General features: G+C 41.9%; 1 pseudogene; it reads right to left on the reverse strand.

Annotated features, from left to right (window-relative positions):
- Positions 1-214: 214 nt before the first annotated feature.
- On the reverse strand, positions 215-1,216 carry LOC123817675 (annotated as a pseudogene).
- Positions 1,217-17,496: the final 16,280 nt, after the last annotated feature.

Consider the following 17,496-nt stretch of genomic DNA (forward strand, 5'->3'; position numbering starts at 1 on the left):
TTCTTTTTTGTTGTTTTTAACTGGATACAGTGAATTTTATTGATGGTGCATGACAAGGCAGGGCTCCCAAAGCCCCTTCCCTCTTCAAGTGGTCTAGAATGGAAACTGGAAGTCAGGAGATTTTCACTGTGTTGAGGGATTGATTTGGGGCAAGGACTCCCCAGCAGCTGAGGGCCTCTCTTCCTGTCACTGGGGCCAGTGGTTCAGGGGACTCTTACTCCTTGGAGGGCATGTGGACCATAAGGTCTACCACCCTGTTGCTGTAGCCAAATTCATTATCATACCAGGAAATGAGCTTGGCAAAGTGGTCACTGAGGGCAATGCTAGCCCCAGCATCAAAAGTGGAGAAGTGGGTGTCACTGTTAAAGTTGCAGGAGACAACCTGGTCCTTGGTATAGTCCAGGGTGCCCTTGAGGGGGCCCTCTGATGCCTGCTTCACTGCCTTCGTGATGTCATCATATTTGGCAGCTTTTTCTAGGAGGCAGGTCAGATCTACAACCAACACATTGTGGGCGGGGATACAGAAGGCCATGCCAGTGAGCTTCCCATTCAGTTCAGGTATGACCTTGCTCACCGCCTTGGCAGTGCCAGTGGAAACAGGGATGATGTTCTGGACAGTCCCTTGGCCATCACACCACAGCTTGCTAGAGGGGCCACTCATGATCTTCTAGGTGGCAGTGATGCCATGGACTGTGGTCATGAGTCCCTCCACGATGCCAAAGTTGGCATGGATGGCCTTGGTCAGAGGGGCCAAGCAGTTGGTGGTGCAGGAGGCATTGCTGACAATCTTCATGGAGTTATCATACTTTTCATGGTTCACACCCATCACAAACATGGGGGCATCCGCAAAAAGGGCCACATATGATGACCCTCTTGGCCCCACCCTTCAATTGAGCCCCAGACTTCTCCATGGTAGTGAAGATACCAGTGGACTCCACAACATAGGTAGCACCAGCATTACCCATTTGATGTTGGCAGGATCTCACTCCTGGGGGATGGAGATGGACTTTCCATTGATGACAAGCTTCCCATTCTCAGTCTTGACTGTGCATTTGAACTTGCCATGAGTAGAATCATACTGGAACATGTAGACCATGTAGTTGAGGTCAATGAAAGGATCATTGATGGTGACAACATCCACTTTGCCAGAGCAAAAAGCAGCCCTGGTGACCAGGTACCCAATACAGCCAAATCTGTTCACTCCAATCTTCACCATCCTGTCTCAGGTTTGAAGCTGGCGCTGCGCAGGAAGATGTGGCTTTCTGTAGAAAGGAGGAGCAGAGAGCCTTCCTATACTATCCTTAACCTCTCCCTGTCTATTTTGTACCTACCAATTATGCTTCTTATTCCCTGTACCTTTTTCCCCTTTCTTTCCCCTCCCACTCCCTGCTGATAACCCTCCATGTGATCTCCATTTCTGTGATTCTGTTCCTGTTCTAATTGTTTACTTAGTTTGTTTTGGTTTTGTTTTTAGGCTCAGTTGTTGATAGTTGTAAGTTTGTCATTTTACTCTTCATATTTTCGAGCTTCTTCTTTTTCTTAGATAAGTCCCTTTAACATTTCATATAATAAGGGCTTGGTGATGATGAACTCCTTTAACTTTACCTTATCTGGGAAGCACTTCATCTGCCCTTCTGTTCTAAATGACAGCTTTCCCAGATAGAATAATCTTGGATGTAGGTCCTTGCTTCCCATGACTTTGAATACTTCTTTCCAGCTCCTTCTTGCCTGCAACCTTGCAGGAGATTTCTTTGGAGAAATCAGCTGATCATCTTCTGGGAACTCCTTTGTAGGTAACTGTCTCCTTTTCTCTTGCTGCTTTTAAGATTCTCTCCTTATTTTTAATCTTTGGTAATTTAATTATGATGTATCTTGGTATGTTCTTCCTTGGGTCCAACTTCTTTGGGACTCTCTGAGCTTCCTGGACTTGCATGTGTAGTTCCTGTGTCAGACTGGGGAAGTTTCCCTTCATTATTTTTTCAAATAAGTTTTCAATTTCTTGCTCTTCCTTTTCTCCTTCTGGCATACCTATGATTTGGATGTTGGAATGTTTAAAGTTGTCCCAGAGGTCCCTAAGCCTCTCCTCATTTTTTTGAATTCTTGTTTCTTCATTCTGTTCCAGTTGAATGTTTCTTTCTTCCTTCTGGTCCAAATCATTGATTTGAGCCCCTGTTTCCTTCCCTTCACTGTTGGTTCCCTGTATATTTTGCTTTATTTCACTTTGGGCAAATTTCACTTCTTTCTTTATTTTGTGCCCATACTCAATAATTTCTATGAGCATTCTGATTACCAGTGTTTTGAACTCTGCATATGATAGGTTAGCTATCTCCTCTCGCTTAATTCCTTTTCTGGAATTTTTATCTGTTCTTTCATTTGGGCCCTATTTCTTTGTCTTGGTACACCTGTTACATTGTAAGAGGCAGAGGCTTAGGTATTCACCAAGGTGGGGCAACCCACTTTGCTGCATTTTGGTGCTGGAGGTATTATTTTTTTAAGCCAATAGAAAACAGTCCATGTGCCTGAATGGAACCTGCAGTACCCAGCTGGCCTCTCAGCCAGTCCTGAGTCTGAGACTCCACTGGAGGGGCAAGTGTGAGACTCCCTGTTTTCAACAGACATCGAGCTTCTTGGCTGTGTAATGGTGATGGGGAGGAAGGCCCAGGAGAGAAACCAGAAAATAAATGTGGATGGGAAACTTGAGGTTGGTCAAAGGGCCAGCTGATGACCCCATAGCAGGTCTGTGCCTCAGGGAGTCTAGAACCCAAAACCCAGAGGCCAATGTTACCCTGTCATCAAATTCATTTCCCTTTGTGTCTTATTCAAGACTAAGAGGGAATCAAGAGGTACAAAGCCCCATTTTTTTCTCTGTAATTGTTCTTTCACATCATCAAAAATCCATGATTAGCCCTGGCCAGTGTGGCTCAGTGGTTAGGGCATTGTCCCATGCACTGAAATTTCAGGAGTTTGATTCCTGGTTAGGGCACATGCCTAGATTGTGGGTTGGGTCCCTGATTGGAGTGTGTGCCAGAAGCAACCGATAAATATTTCTCTCTCACATCAATGTTTCTCTCTCTCTCCCTCTCTCTCTTTCTTTTTCTCTTCCTCTCTCTCTAGAATCAGTAGATGCGTCCTCAGACAAGGATTAATTTTTTTAAAATTCATGATTAGATAAAATTAAGAACCATTGGTACCCTCAGCATGTGTTGGCCCCCATCCCACTGAATGATGGGCAGTGGGCAATGATGAAAGGTGGCCCTGCCCTCTAGAACCCCCAGGCCAGAGCAGCCAAGACACCTCTAAGACATCCCTACCTGGTAGCTGCCCAGCTGTGCCCAGATGGTTCCAGAAGTAGAAAAAACATCTGTCTAGGTGCCACCCATTTCCAAAGAAGGATTTGACACAGTTGTTCCTCCTCGTGATTTGCATACACTAATTTCCCTGTAGTTTCTTTTTCCCCTCCATGGAACACACTGAGAAAGTTAAATCCTACTTCCACGTAACAGCCTTTCTCATACTTGAGGCAACAGTGTGGTGACCCTTGAGGTCTGTGCTTTTCCCACCTGAACATACTCAGTTCTTTCATCTGCTTCTGGTATGAGACAATTTTACATTCCCTTACCTCCATGATTTCTATAAAACAAGACCCATGGGTACCATGGCACTACTGCAGTATGGACCCAGAGCCCCACAGCCATCTTTACATGGCCAATCCTTCAGATACAACTGACCGGTTGCCCCTGCTGCTAGTTTTCCCACAGAACTTAAGCAGTTGCAGACAGACCAGCGACACTGATAGGCAGTTGGCACTTAAGTCAGCAGAGGCAAGCATGAGTCCACCTGCACAGAGCTGGAGTCACATAGTCACAAAGTAAGGATGAAGGAGAAGCTCACCACTGTGACCATGAGACCTCCACATTCAGGAAAGAACACTTCACTTTACGATTCATTCAAGGAAGCTGTTCCAAAAGGTACTAGAAAGATAGGCAGTGAGACAGCCTAGCACTCAAGCTATCAGAGGAGCTGATAGGCCCTGGAAGAACATCCAGAGCAGTGATTGCTGAGTGATTTGTAGACAGATTTTGATATCACACAGTTATGGAATTATAGCTCTTCCAGGTACTGCCTCTGTGCCCTTGAGAAGTTACTTACCATCTCAGAACCTCAGTTTCTCATCCATAAAATGAGAATAATGGTTCCTCTCACATAGAGTATTTACATCCATTCAATGAAATCATTTGTACAAATCTTTGGCACAGGACCTAGCACATAGTGCCTATCAATAAATAGTAGTCATTATGGTATGATTAGAATTTCTAAATTTGCTTGAGCAGGCATGGAGAGTATCAAGATATGTGCTTTCACCCAAAGCCCAAAGAGAAGAGTTCTTCTCTGACAGTTTGGTGCAGAAAGCCCAGGGCCAAGATGTTCATGGGCTTTTGTGTAGCTCTGTTACTTCTGAGCCATGCACCTTCAGCCAGCAGAACTAGAGTTGCACTTTCTCATCTCTAAAAAGTGAGGTCCCTTTCCACTCTGGAGAGCTTAGAGGTCTCTTAGTGGAGAGATTTGGCCAGAGAGATGAGAGTCAACAAAGGTGATCAGGCAGTCTAAAGCTCCCGTCAAGGAGCTGAGAAACACAGAATCCGACAGAGGGAAACAGTCAGTTCGTGAAAGAAGAAAATGTCCCCAAAGGTGTCCCAGAAAGGCAGGAACAGAAGGATGGTCAGAAATGAGAGAGAGAGAGAGATCACACCAAAAAAAGGTGTAATGTGCAATTAAGAAAATTATGAGGAGAAAAAATACTTTTTCATGGTTAAAAATAAAATGAATACCAGGAAACAACAATTCACATTTTAAAAGCACTTACACATCTATTATTTCTCTTTGTCCTCGGAACACAATTGCATGCAGTTACTGTTATTCTCCCATTTTGCAACAAGGAAGCGAAGACTCAAAGCAATAAACTTCCCAGTGTCATCAGCTTATAAAGGATGAAGCTAATGCTCAAATCCAGTTTCTGCCTCCAGATTTATGTTCTTATCATGATAGTGTCAGGTGTAATAGAGAGGTATAATGGGTCATATTTTCAAATTGTCTTGAATATCAATGTTATTTTCATAATAAAATTCAAAATGTTAAATTTGTATATTCTTGTTAGAACATTTATCTATATTCTTTACAACTCAGATAATTTTCAAAGAAATATTTTTTCTCTTTTTTAAAAATTATTGTTCAGATACAATTGTCTCCATTTCCTCCTCACCACTCCCCCCGCCACCCCGGCTATTTCCACCTCCCACCCTTGATCCTACCCCACTTTGGCTTTATCTGTGTGACCTTTACACATGCTTCTTGATGACACTTCCTCCTTTCCCCCCCATGATCCCCTCTTACCTCCCCTCTGGTTACTGTCAGGTTTTTCTTAATTTCAATGTCTCTGGTTATATTTTGCTTGCTTGTTTGTTTTTTTGATTAGGTTCCACTTATAGGTGAGATCATATGGTATTTGTCTTTCACCACCTGGCTTACTTCACTTAGCATAATGCTCTCCAGATCCATCCATGCATGTCGGCTTTCACCACTTCTATCCAACATAGTATTGGAAGTCCTAGTAAAAGAAGTGTTTTTATTTTGATGTAATGCTTTCCTAGTTTTATTTTTTCAGCTGCTTCAGGTGTGTTTTTATCAGAGCAGGTGATAAGTATGAAGTCACTGAAGGTGAAACCCTGTAGGCCCTCAGATTAACCACAATGTATTTTGCCAACTGTCACCAAAAGATAGATGTTTATACTATTTGCTCAGTGAAAGGAAAATATTGTGCATTTTGAATTTTTATACTGTGCTTTTTGTTGTGCTTATGCTGTGCTTATATTGTGCTTTTTGAATGTAAATCACTAAAAAAATAAAAAATTGTTTAGACTCTAAATCTGGTTTCAATATTTGAACATGCAGCTACATTATTCTGAGTAGGTTATTTTGAGTTTGGAAAGAGAAACATGAGCCTTTCGCTTTTTCAGCTCAAAAGACTTCTCAGTTAAGAAAAAATTAATTTAAAGGAATATGATTTTTTTCAATATACATGGGTATTAAGATTTTGAATACTCAGGTTTGCAAAGCACTTTCCCTTTGTTCATCTCAGTTAGCCCTTAAGACAAGCTTTCAAGGTAAATAGGACAGGTAGCAAGTTTGGGCAGAGTCTCCAAGTCCCAGGGCTGTGGCTTGGCTGAGCCTGGCTGCAGTCGAAGTACCTCAAGACTGTGTACTTCCCAAACAGCCTCAACAGCACTTCTTGGGGACAATGCTTTTTGTCCCCAGGTTTAGCCCTGGCTTGGCTACCTCCCCAAAAGCAGAACTTTGCTTGGCTAATCACTTCATTTATGTTGCCTCAGCTGTGATCCAGCAACCATAAATTCTCCTCTGCTTGCCCCTTAGAGATCAAATATTGTGAACTGGCTTTGGGAAACCCTGAAGTACTTTAAGGACATTGGACATTATTACTACAAGCTTGAATTGAAACTCTACAAACAGGTCTTCCTACCATTTGTCTTCACTCAATGCTTTTGAGCTCTAAGATGTGTCCTTTTGTAACACATCAGAATTCAGTTCAGCTTTCCAGGTTTTAGAGGTTCACATTGTTTTTCTTCTTAGTCTTAGTTCTCCCACACTGAGGAGTCCTGATGTTTCTAGTAGTTCTTGATGGAGCCCCCTTAGTCATGGAGCACTGAGTGAATTGAAGGACAGTGCACAGGGCAAGACAAGGTTTCCAGTTGATTTCCAAAATCCTCCCTGAAAACTTTCAGATTTCATTGGTCTTTGGGACTGTGACCACCCTTTGGACCACCCACTAGTAGACTACATAAACTGTAATAACTCCTCCTAGATCCCTTGAATCCAAAAAGAAGGTTCAGGGTTTACAATCCTGGAGCTAGTGCATGGATCATTTTACTGTGTTCCCTTCCATTTACCAAATCAAAGCCTATTCCCTCAGCCCCTGAGATCTTGCTTAATTTTTATATATCTGTAAATAATTATTTACTATGTGTCTATTGTGTTCCAAGTACTGCTCAGGCAACTAAAATAGAGCAGGGACAGCCCAACATTGTGCCTGTCCTCATGGATTTTATTCTTCTATGAGGAGCTTCATTCTTGTCTTCACCCTCCTCACCTTAGGAGTTTGCTACCAGAGAAAAATAGCTAATGCACATTGAACCCTCTTGACGTGCAGTGTCTTAGTTAATTGCCACACCAACCTTATGACTAGATTAAGTAATTTGCCCAAGACCACATACCTAGTAAGTGCTGAAAATGGGGTTTGTGTGCAAATCTGCTTGACTTCTGAAACTGCTTTTGATGCTACTCTTTGTCCCACTCTATAGTTTCCCAATTCAATGTCAACTTCAGATGGGGACATATTAGTGGTCTTTCTGTCTTCCCAATTATTCATGAAGCTTTGAATAAGATCTGTCCACACAGAGATTCTTGGAGAGTATTACTTGACAATTCTTTGTGTAGTGAAGATTTCAATGTTCTCTGTGGTTAGTTTTCTGTTCTAAGCTGCTAGCTCCTTATCTATAAGGTAATATAACATAATGGTTAAGAATGCAGACTAGACTATGTTGGAAAAAAATTAAATAATGCCTTAGGTTGGAATTCTGGTTACATTATTTATAAGTTTACTATTCTTCACCTGTTAAAGATAGAGACTAATAATACACATTCCATGGGTTATAATATCCCATTATTGTCCCATGGGGTTATAAGGATTAAATGAGACAACACTCAATAAAATGGTAGTATGTGCTATCTTACAACTTTTCTGTTTTTCACATATTTTCCCCAATAGCCTTGGATTATTGGAGTTTTTCAAAATGTTTAGAAAGTCTAAAACAAACATGGTGAACTGGCTGCTCTCTAGCTGGATTAAGATGCATGCGTTGGGAAAATGTCAGTGTTCTCACACCACCGCCACACGCACAACACTTCTGTCCCCAGGTGTATGGGTCTTCCCCCACCAAGCAATTCTCCGTTACACCAGCTGGGTGTCCCACATTTTAACTCAATTGTGATATTAGTTACCTGGAGATAGTGTCACATTCCACAGGTTAAGGGCTCAGTCCCATGGGACTGTTCCCTACTTTAGATATTAATCGCTCATAGTTGATCCCCAGGTTACCCACAACTTCTGCTCAAATTCTCATGACCTCTTCTCCTAGGATCAGATGTTCCCATGGCCTCCTCCTGCTTGGACTTGATCATTTGCTATAATAGCTCACGACTCAACAAAACACTTACTTACATTTACTGGTTTACTAAAGGACATAGAAAAGGATACAGATAAACAGCCCAGAGGAGAGATACACAGGACAAGGTCTGGGAGGGTCCCAAGCACAGGAGCTTCTGTCTCCATTGAGCTGAGGTGCTTCACTGCCACCCTGCCACTGAATGGGGATGTGTTCACTCACCTAAACCTCCTGGAACTCCATAATATTGAGATTTTCATGGATGCTTTGTCATGATCAATTAACTCCATTTCCATGGGTCAAGAATATAGGAGGCAGGGCTGAAAATTCCAAAGTTCTAATCATGGTTTGGTCTTTCTGGTGGCCAACTCCACCCATGAACCCATGCAAAGTCACCTCATTAGGATGAAACATATCTGTCATCCAGCAAACTCAAGATTTCAGACTTCCTTGTCAGGAACTGGGGTCAAAGACTAACTATCAGAACAAAAGTTTTTCATACCACTCCTGTTTCAAGAACTGGGGGCAGGGACCACTATATATATTTCTTATTATTTTACAATGTGTTTCAATTAATTTGGACAGTATTATTTTAGGCAGATTAATTGCCACAACTTAAAAATTCAAGGAAGTCTGGTCTCCCTTCCAAGATTGGCCAATACTTTGCTCATAAAATGCACTCAATAAGTACTCACTAATTAATGTATTTTTTGTATCCCTTTACAACATGTAGTACAAATCTAAGCAATCAGTTAGTCAGTCAATAAGCCTTCATTGAATCTCTACTATGTGTCAATTAGGAGTTGCTTAATAACTAAATTGATCTCCCCATCAGAAGGACAAATTACCATGAATAGGATCCACCTCATAGGGTTCTGTGAGTATGGACTGAGCTGAGCCATCACACAGACTAAGTGCTCAGTGGATGTTTCCAGTCAGACTCACAGTGTAAGGACTGGAACCCAGAGATCTTCTTTTCTGAGTCATTCTCTTAAACTTTTATTCCAAGGTAACCCTCTCACAACTTTGTGACTTTGTGAGACTTTCTGAGGTAAGATTCTAAAGCCGTGTTTCCTGCACTTGACCTTTCCTCCAGGCCTCAGCCCATACCTCAGAGTCTAAATGCTGGCCAAGGCTTCTTTGGTTTAACACTAAACCACAGGCCCTGGCATACTGAGTTCAAATCTTCAAGGCTAGCCACAAGGTTAACCAGCCAGCTGTCCTCAGTCCCAGCTGGAACTGGGACCATCCTGGCCCCACCTGCTCTGTGTTCCAGTTTTGGTACAAGGAATAAGGAAGACTGGACAGCCCTCCTATGCCAACACTACCCACTCCTCTCAGTGCCGGGTGTCCTGGTTTTCCACTCAACCCAAGTGTCTGGAAGAGCCAGTTTCCCAAGTCTGCACTGGGGTCAAGTTGGTATGATGCAACACAGCCCAAGTCCTCAGCCCTAAGTTCAGTTTAATTATGCACATGTGTAGATGACACATGCAGAGGGCTAATTACATGGGGTGGGGTGACAGCCCAGCTGATTGAGAGATTGCTTTACTCTGGCAGCAGGGAGAGATGGGGAAAAAATTACCAGGATTCCCTCCTGGGCCTAGACCCTGTCTTGCCTGCCAGGACACCTGTCCCGGAGGTCTGCCACAGCACCAATGGGAGCCCTTTGGGGTAGAATCCCAGCAGGGGATGGGACTCCAGGGGATGTGCACAGACAGCATGAGTTACCCTCATCAATTGTTCATTTCAAGAACAGAATTCAGTCCAGACACACAGGCCCAGTGACCAGTTCCAGGGGCACGCCTTACCTAATTTATTTTCCCTAAGAGCCAGTAGGCTATCAGAAGGAGCAGATTCATTCATTCATTACACACACACACACACACACACACACACAGATTTAACAGCTTTATTGAGACAGAATATGCATCCCATACAATTCACCACCTAAACTATATAATTAAGTGGTTTTCAGTATACACACAAGGTTATGCAACCATCACTATTATCAACTTTAGAACATTTATAATCATCCCCAAAAGAAACAACAAACTCATCAGCAGCACTCTCCATCTCTCCCCAACTTCCCTCCCCAGTTGTAAGCAACCACTAATCTATTTTCTTTCTCAATATATTTTCCTACTCTGGACATTTTTGTAAATGAAATCACACAGTATGTGGTCTTTTATGACTGGCTTCTCTCACACACACTGGTAATATTTTCAAGATTTATTCATGCTGTAGCTTGTATCAATATTTCATTCCTTTTTGTTGTGGAATAATATTCCATTGTACCATTATATCATATGTAATTCATCCATTTGTCAATTGATGTACATTTGGGTTGTCTCCACTTTTTGGCTGTTATGAACCATGCTGCTGTGAACTAAAATTTATATTCAAGTTTTTGTGTGGATATATGTTTTTAGTTTCCTGTGTGTATGTCGGTAAGTGGAATTGCTGGGTCATATGATACAACTCTATATTTAATCTTTTTTATTAAAGATTTTATTTATTTATTTTTAGAGAGGGAAGGGAGGGAGAAAGAGAGAGAGAACATCAATGTGTGGTTGCTGGGGGCCATGGCCTGCAACCCAGGTATGTGGCCTGACTGGGAATCGAACCTGCGACACTTTGGTTTGCAGCCTGCACTCAATCCACTGAGCTATGCCAGCCAGGGCTTATATTTAATCTTTTAAGAAACTTTCCCACAAATAATTTCCTACATTCTAAGCTTTAGGTAGGTGTTAGGGATTCTTAACAAAACTGGTGAAAAAAATCTGAACAAATTCTAGTGAACCAAACCAATGAGGTACTGTCCTCATGGAGCTTCTATTAAGGAAGACAGTCAGTAAGGAAATAAAAGTAAATAAGCAAAGTCATTTCACATAGCAATGAAAGGGGGGAAAATGAGGGGTGGCTTTGCATGGGGCAGACAGGGAAGGCCCTGGATAATGAGAAAGAACTAGTCAGGCAAAGAATCGGAGACAGTATTCTAGGTAGAAGGAAGAGCTCAGAAAGTTTGAGGAACAGAAAAGACAACAACATTGTAGGAGCAGAATGAGCAAGGAAGAGCTATCCTAGGGCTCTATAGATCACGGGATCTGAATTTTATTCTAAGTGTGCTAAAAAGCCATTGGGTTCTTTTAAGTAAATGCCGGGGGTAGTGGCATGATCTGATTTAAAAAAAATAGATTTAATGTAGTATAATTTATACTAAATAAACTTTACCTTTCTTAAGTATGAAGTTTGATGAACTTGGACAAATATTATAGTTGTATAGCCATGATTGCAATGAAAATATACAACATTTCCATCTCCCCAAAGTTCCCCTTATGCTTTTTCTCAGTCAATTCTCTCTCCACATCCCCAGCCCCTGACAACTTCAGATGCATTTATTTGTGCCTTTTCAGAATGTCATATAAATGTAACCATAAATACATATTCCTTAATGTGTGGCTTCTATCACTCAGCATAATGTTTTGAAATTAATCCATGTTGGCATATAGCAGTAGTTTGTTCCTTTTTTTTTTTTTTTTTGGTTAAGCAGTATTCCATTCTACAGGGTGGGACAAGAGTATGTTTACAGTTGTTCATATGGAAAAATAATATAATAACTAATAAATAATATGAGAATAAACTACTTCATGAACTCACAACTGTAAACCTACTTTTGCCCTACCCTGTATGGATATGCCACATTTTGTCCCTTTACCAGTTGGTTGACATTTGATTGTTTCCAGTTTGGGTCTGTTATGAATAAAAAGCTTCTATGAATATTCATGCATATCTTTGTATGGATATGTTTACATTTCTCTTGAGTAAATATCTAAGAGTAGAATTGCTGGATTACATGGTAAGTTTATGTTTAACTACATAAGAAATACCAAACTGTTTTCCAACATGGCTGCATCATTAGCACTCCCACCAGCAGTGGATGTGAGTTTCAGCTGCTCTGTATCCTCAACAACACTTGCTATTGTCAGTCTTTTTGAATTTTAGCTACCCTGGTAGCTATTTTAGTGGGTGTGTTGTGGTATTTCACTGTAGTTACAAGTTGCATTTCTCTGATGTCTACTGCTGTTGAGCATCACTTCATGTGCTCATTAGCCATTTCCATATCTTGTTTCATAAAACATTTGTTCAAATCTTTTTGTCACCCTCACATTTTTATTGAATTGTCTCTTTATTATTTGGCTGTTCTCTATATATTCTGAATACATTTTGTACACTCTGGATATATGTTTTCAAATATTTTCTCTAATCTGTGTCTTAGATTTTTACATTCTTACCAGTGTCTTTTCAAGAGCAAAAATTTTTATTTTTGATGAATCCAGTATGTCATTTTTTTCTTTTTTTGTTTGTGTTATTCATGACTTATCTAAAATCTTTGCCCAACCCAAGGGATTTTTCTTTTTTCCTCAAGAATTTGTATAGTTTTTGTTTTTACATTTAGACGTACAATCCATTTCAAGCTAATGTTTTTATGTGGTGTGAAGTAAAAGTCAAGGTCCTTTTTTTTTTTGCATGGTGGATGTCCAATTGTTCCAGCATTATTTGTTGAAAAGACTCTTACCTCCCCATATCCTTAGCACCTTGGTCAAAAATTCTATCAACTGTGTATATGTGGGTCTACTTCTATACCCACGAAGTACATATGTGTCTGAAACAGAAAGCTATACACTGGCCTCTGACCCCCAAATAGTAATGAAATTAGGGCCTCTATGTAGCCATATGACCCCTGGGCTGTGTTATGCCTAGGACCCAACTGGGAGGAGGTACACATTGGAAATGGACTTCACTGAGGAAAGGGAGAAGGAGAGACTCCTGGGGCGCATAACTTGCCTCTGGCCCCAGCAAAGGGGACATCTAAACCTAGAGATATCGTTCAGCTTCTCAGAGGTGGACAGAGGAAGGGATATCCAGCCCTAGGGGGCATGGCTGAACAGAATTAAGAGCCCAGGCAGTCGGAGGTAGAAAGACCGAAAGAGTGGCAAAGGAGAGAAAAAGGGAGAGAGAAGAGGAGGGTAGTTTGCTGTCATCAATAGAAATAACAGCAACACAAACCAGCGCTTGGAGCTTGGGGATAAATTAAATAATGGGCCCAAGTATAACTAACTCTCCATAGATGAGAATCAGAATACTGGGAAGACTTTAGATTGTCTAGAGCAATGATTCTCAACCCAGGCCTTATATCTGGATTGAGATATATACCAGCATCTCTGGATACACAGGTCTCATGCCAACAAAATCTCTGAAGAAAAGACTGGACATTGGTATTTTTAAAAAGCTTCCTTGGTGATTCTAATTAGCAGCCAGGCCTAAGCACTGCTGTTTTAGTACAGCTTCTTCATCTTACAGAGGGAAAAGCTGAAAAGTTGGGCAGAGGCCAGAATTAGGACAAGCGACCATCCTGGTTTGCCAGGACTCTGGGGGTTCCCAGGATGCAGGACTTTCAGTTTGAAAATCAAGACAGTCCCAGAACATGGGACTTTCAGTGCCAAAACTGGGAAAGTCCTGGGTAAATCAGAACAAGTTGGTCAACCTACTAAAACCTTCATCTCCCTATTTTCAATAGCTCTTCCCAATTAAAATGCTAGGCTATGTCCTGGCTGGTGTGGCTCAGTAGACTGAGCACTGGACTGAGAAGCAAAGTGTCACCAGTTCAATTCCCAGTCAGGGCACATGCCTGGGTTAGAGGCCAGGTTCCCAGTAGGAGGCGTGCTAGAGGTAACCACACAGTGATGCTTCCCTCTCTCCTTCCCTTCCCCTCTCTCTAAAAATAAATAAAATCTTTTAAAAAATAAAATAAAATGCTAGAATATGTGATCGCTGAGTCCTGAACAACCAGCTGGGTGTCTTGTTATTTGATCAAACCCATCATGTTCTACAGCTTTTGTCTCTAGCTCTCCTGCAGGACAGGACATGCCCCCAGGTTCAAATACAAAGCAGGCAGTCACCTAGCCTCTGTGTGGATAGAGTCATGTGGAAGCAGGTGGTCTCAGCAGAGGCCACATCTAACTTTGCTCAGACATGTTTCCATGCTGGCTTCCTGCCTCTGTGGGGTGAACCTGGCTAAATTCCCTGAGGACAAGCTCTCAGATCACCAGTTACCTTCCTCTATAGCACTTATCATAGTAGTAATTTTATATTTATGTGATAACTTGATTGATATTTGTCAAGATTTTAAACTCAGTGAGGACAGGGTCATGTTTGTTTCAGTTTATCATTGCATCTCAGTATCTAGTGCCTGGCATATATTTGGCACATAATAGGTGTGCAACAAATGAATAAATTCATGAATAAATGAATGAATTAATATTGAATATCATTACCTATTATTGTGCCCAGGGAATAACACTAACTTGTATACTTTGATCACCAGGAGATTTCAAACCAGTAGAAGTTAAATCTTTGCCTAGTGGGGCCCACACTATGATAAATGTAATCCATAGCCACTTGAAATATACAATTGAACCTTGAACAACATGGGTCTTAGGAGCACTGACCCACTTTGCAGTTGAAAATCCATATATAATTTTTGACTCAACAAAAACCTAGTTGTTCTTCAGTTATCTATGGTGGACTGGTTCTAGGACCTCCCTCCAGTGGGTACCAAAATACACAAATGCTCAAATCCTCTATATAAAATGACATACATCAATACACACAGCTGGCCTTCCACATCCATGGACTCCCAATCAAAAACAGAATAGGTGTTTATTGAAAAAAATCTGCTTGTATTGTGGACCTATGCAGTTAAAATCTAAGTTGTCCCAAGGGTCAACTATGGAGGCACAGGAATGACAATGAGGGTGGTGATAGCCTCATTGAGAGGCCTCTTTTTGCTACCTGCTTCCTGAGACATGCTGCTTCTGAAAGCAGAGCTGCTGATCACCTTTATGTCCAGTCAACGCACCTCCTGGAATTGGTGACCTTTGACATTTTATTAATACCTATGACATTCAGGGCTTGCCAGGAAGGGCTTCTGTCACATTCCTAGTATCTCACTGCAGATGGCTCACAGATTTATCATCAGCATCAGATCTCCGTTGAACAGCTCTATGTTCCAGTCACTGTGATGAGTGCTGGGGGAGCAGTGGTTGGGGTAGACGAGATAATAGGGATGAATACAACATAATTCCTGACCTAGCATGTTTTACCATTCAGCTGTTGGAGAGATAAGATATTTATACTTTGAAAAAGTTTATCAGACCATAAGACAGTTTGTAATAAATGCCAGAGATGTGGTACAGTTGATAAATGGTGCCCAATGTCAGAGGAGGGAGAGTATAAGACAGAATTGGGGGTTGGGTTGGGCTGGGTGTTCTCCATTGTGTCATCCACATCCCCCATTTTCCATGATCAGATACTAACTGTTGGCCCTCATTCCCATCCTCTGCTTCACTACCCAAACTCAAAAGGGAGCACAACAAGGGTATCTTTGAGAAATGTTTGCAATGTGCCTCTGGACGAGGTGCAAATGCCTTTTGCCTTGTATGCCCTCATTAGAATGTTGATAAATGTAGAATGAATGAATGAATCAGGAAAACCACCCCCAACTGCACCTATCACTTCAGATGTAACAAGGTGATACAGTCCTCCTTGGCCTTACACCACTGAACCTAGTGAACACCCAACTGATTAAGTCATTCTGGTGAGCCATTTCCTGAGACAAGGCCTGGAGAACAACCTCCCACATTGCTCACTTAGCCTTCCAGCATTTGGCTTAGGGCACCACCTGGTGACATCTCCAGGAAAAGCTTTGCTCCTCACTCTACCTCTGCTGGCCAGCTTCAGAATCTCCAGGCTGGGAACCATGGAAAACCAGGACCCCATGCCCCCAGCTTCCACAAATAACAATCAGCCCTCTCCCAAGCCTCCTCCTGTATTCCTCTTGTGTGGCTTTGGTGCTAAGCATCCTCTTAATGGAAAATGTCACTATTATGTCAACTTTGTAGATTTTCCTAAACATCCAGCTCTCTGGGGTTATCCTGTGCTTCTCCACCCATGTATGGGGGGAGCCAGGGTCACTCCCCACATCTCCAAGGATTGTGGAGGATGACTTATGTTTCCCAGTGTTATCTCTAGGTCTGCATTCATTCTTCTGCTAGTGTCAAAACTCTTGCTCACTGCTCTAGGTCTTACATACTATTCATGCTGCCCCTTTTTGCACTATGTACCCCACCAGATAACACCCAAGTCTTTCTTTTCCTCCAAGTGACACCTACCAAAGACTTTGAATATAACACGCTTTACAGTTAATATAGAGTCAGAAGGGAGGAATCAAATGGGCAGTTACATTGGCAAATACTCAACATGAGCAAGAGATTTGGCGGTGGGGGTGTGGTAAATTTAAATTGATGTCATTTACAGACCTAACCTTATCAAGCAAAGATGGGCTCCAGCACAGCTCAAGCCAGGTCTGGACAAGAGCATTATGTGGATACATAGACAAGGGCTCTGCCCCTATGAAGTTTACATTTCAGCGAAGAGAGACGGGCAATAAACAACTAGACAAGCATTAGAAAATAATGTGAAATAAAGTAATAAAGAGTTGCTGATGAGAAAGAAGGGAGGCAACTGTATAAAATGGTGCTGGGGTGACTTCTCCAAGAATGTGCCACGGGAGTGAAGACCCAAATGGTGAGGAGGACACACAAAGAGAGAGAGAGTCAAATGTGGACAGTGAAGAAGAGAGCAGCAAAGGAGTCAGAGAAATGGCCCCTCACTGTTCAGGCAAAGTATCAAAAAGGGACCCTGAAAACAAGGTGACCAATGTAACTTATAAGGACAAGAATATCCATGTGCAAGTTCAGTTGTGTGTGCAGTGAAAGGTAATGTGGCCCCTCATTTTCAGTAAATTGATCACACTCGCAGACTTTTTTTACAAGGGTATTTTTTTTGCTTTTTACTTTTGTTTCTGTTTTGGTTTTGGTGGAAGTCAGGGAGGAACTGAGATTGCCACCCATGGAGCAGAACAGAAAACACATGTCTGAAAACAGAAGCCCAGAAGTAAAGGCAATATGAGCTCACAGGTCCCCCTGGGAATTCCTGATGACCACATCAAGCCTGGGACCTGGGGCTCAAGCTCATCTTAATGAGATTCCAAGGGGGTAGGGAGGCCCATATTTATTGCCCACTTACAAGCTGCTTTTTGGCACCAGGTACCCCACCAGTACTTACTTCCAACACCTCATTTTATCTTTGCACCTGTACCACTATTATTTCCACATTATACAATAGGTGAGGAAATTAA

Source organism: Phyllostomus hastatus, unplaced genomic scaffold, assembly GCF_019186645.2.
Source record: "Phyllostomus hastatus isolate PE091 unplaced genomic scaffold, TTU_PhHast_1.1 phas_contig_113, whole genome shotgun sequence".
NCBI classification, from domain to species: domain Eukaryota; kingdom Metazoa; phylum Chordata; class Mammalia; order Chiroptera; family Phyllostomidae; genus Phyllostomus; species Phyllostomus hastatus.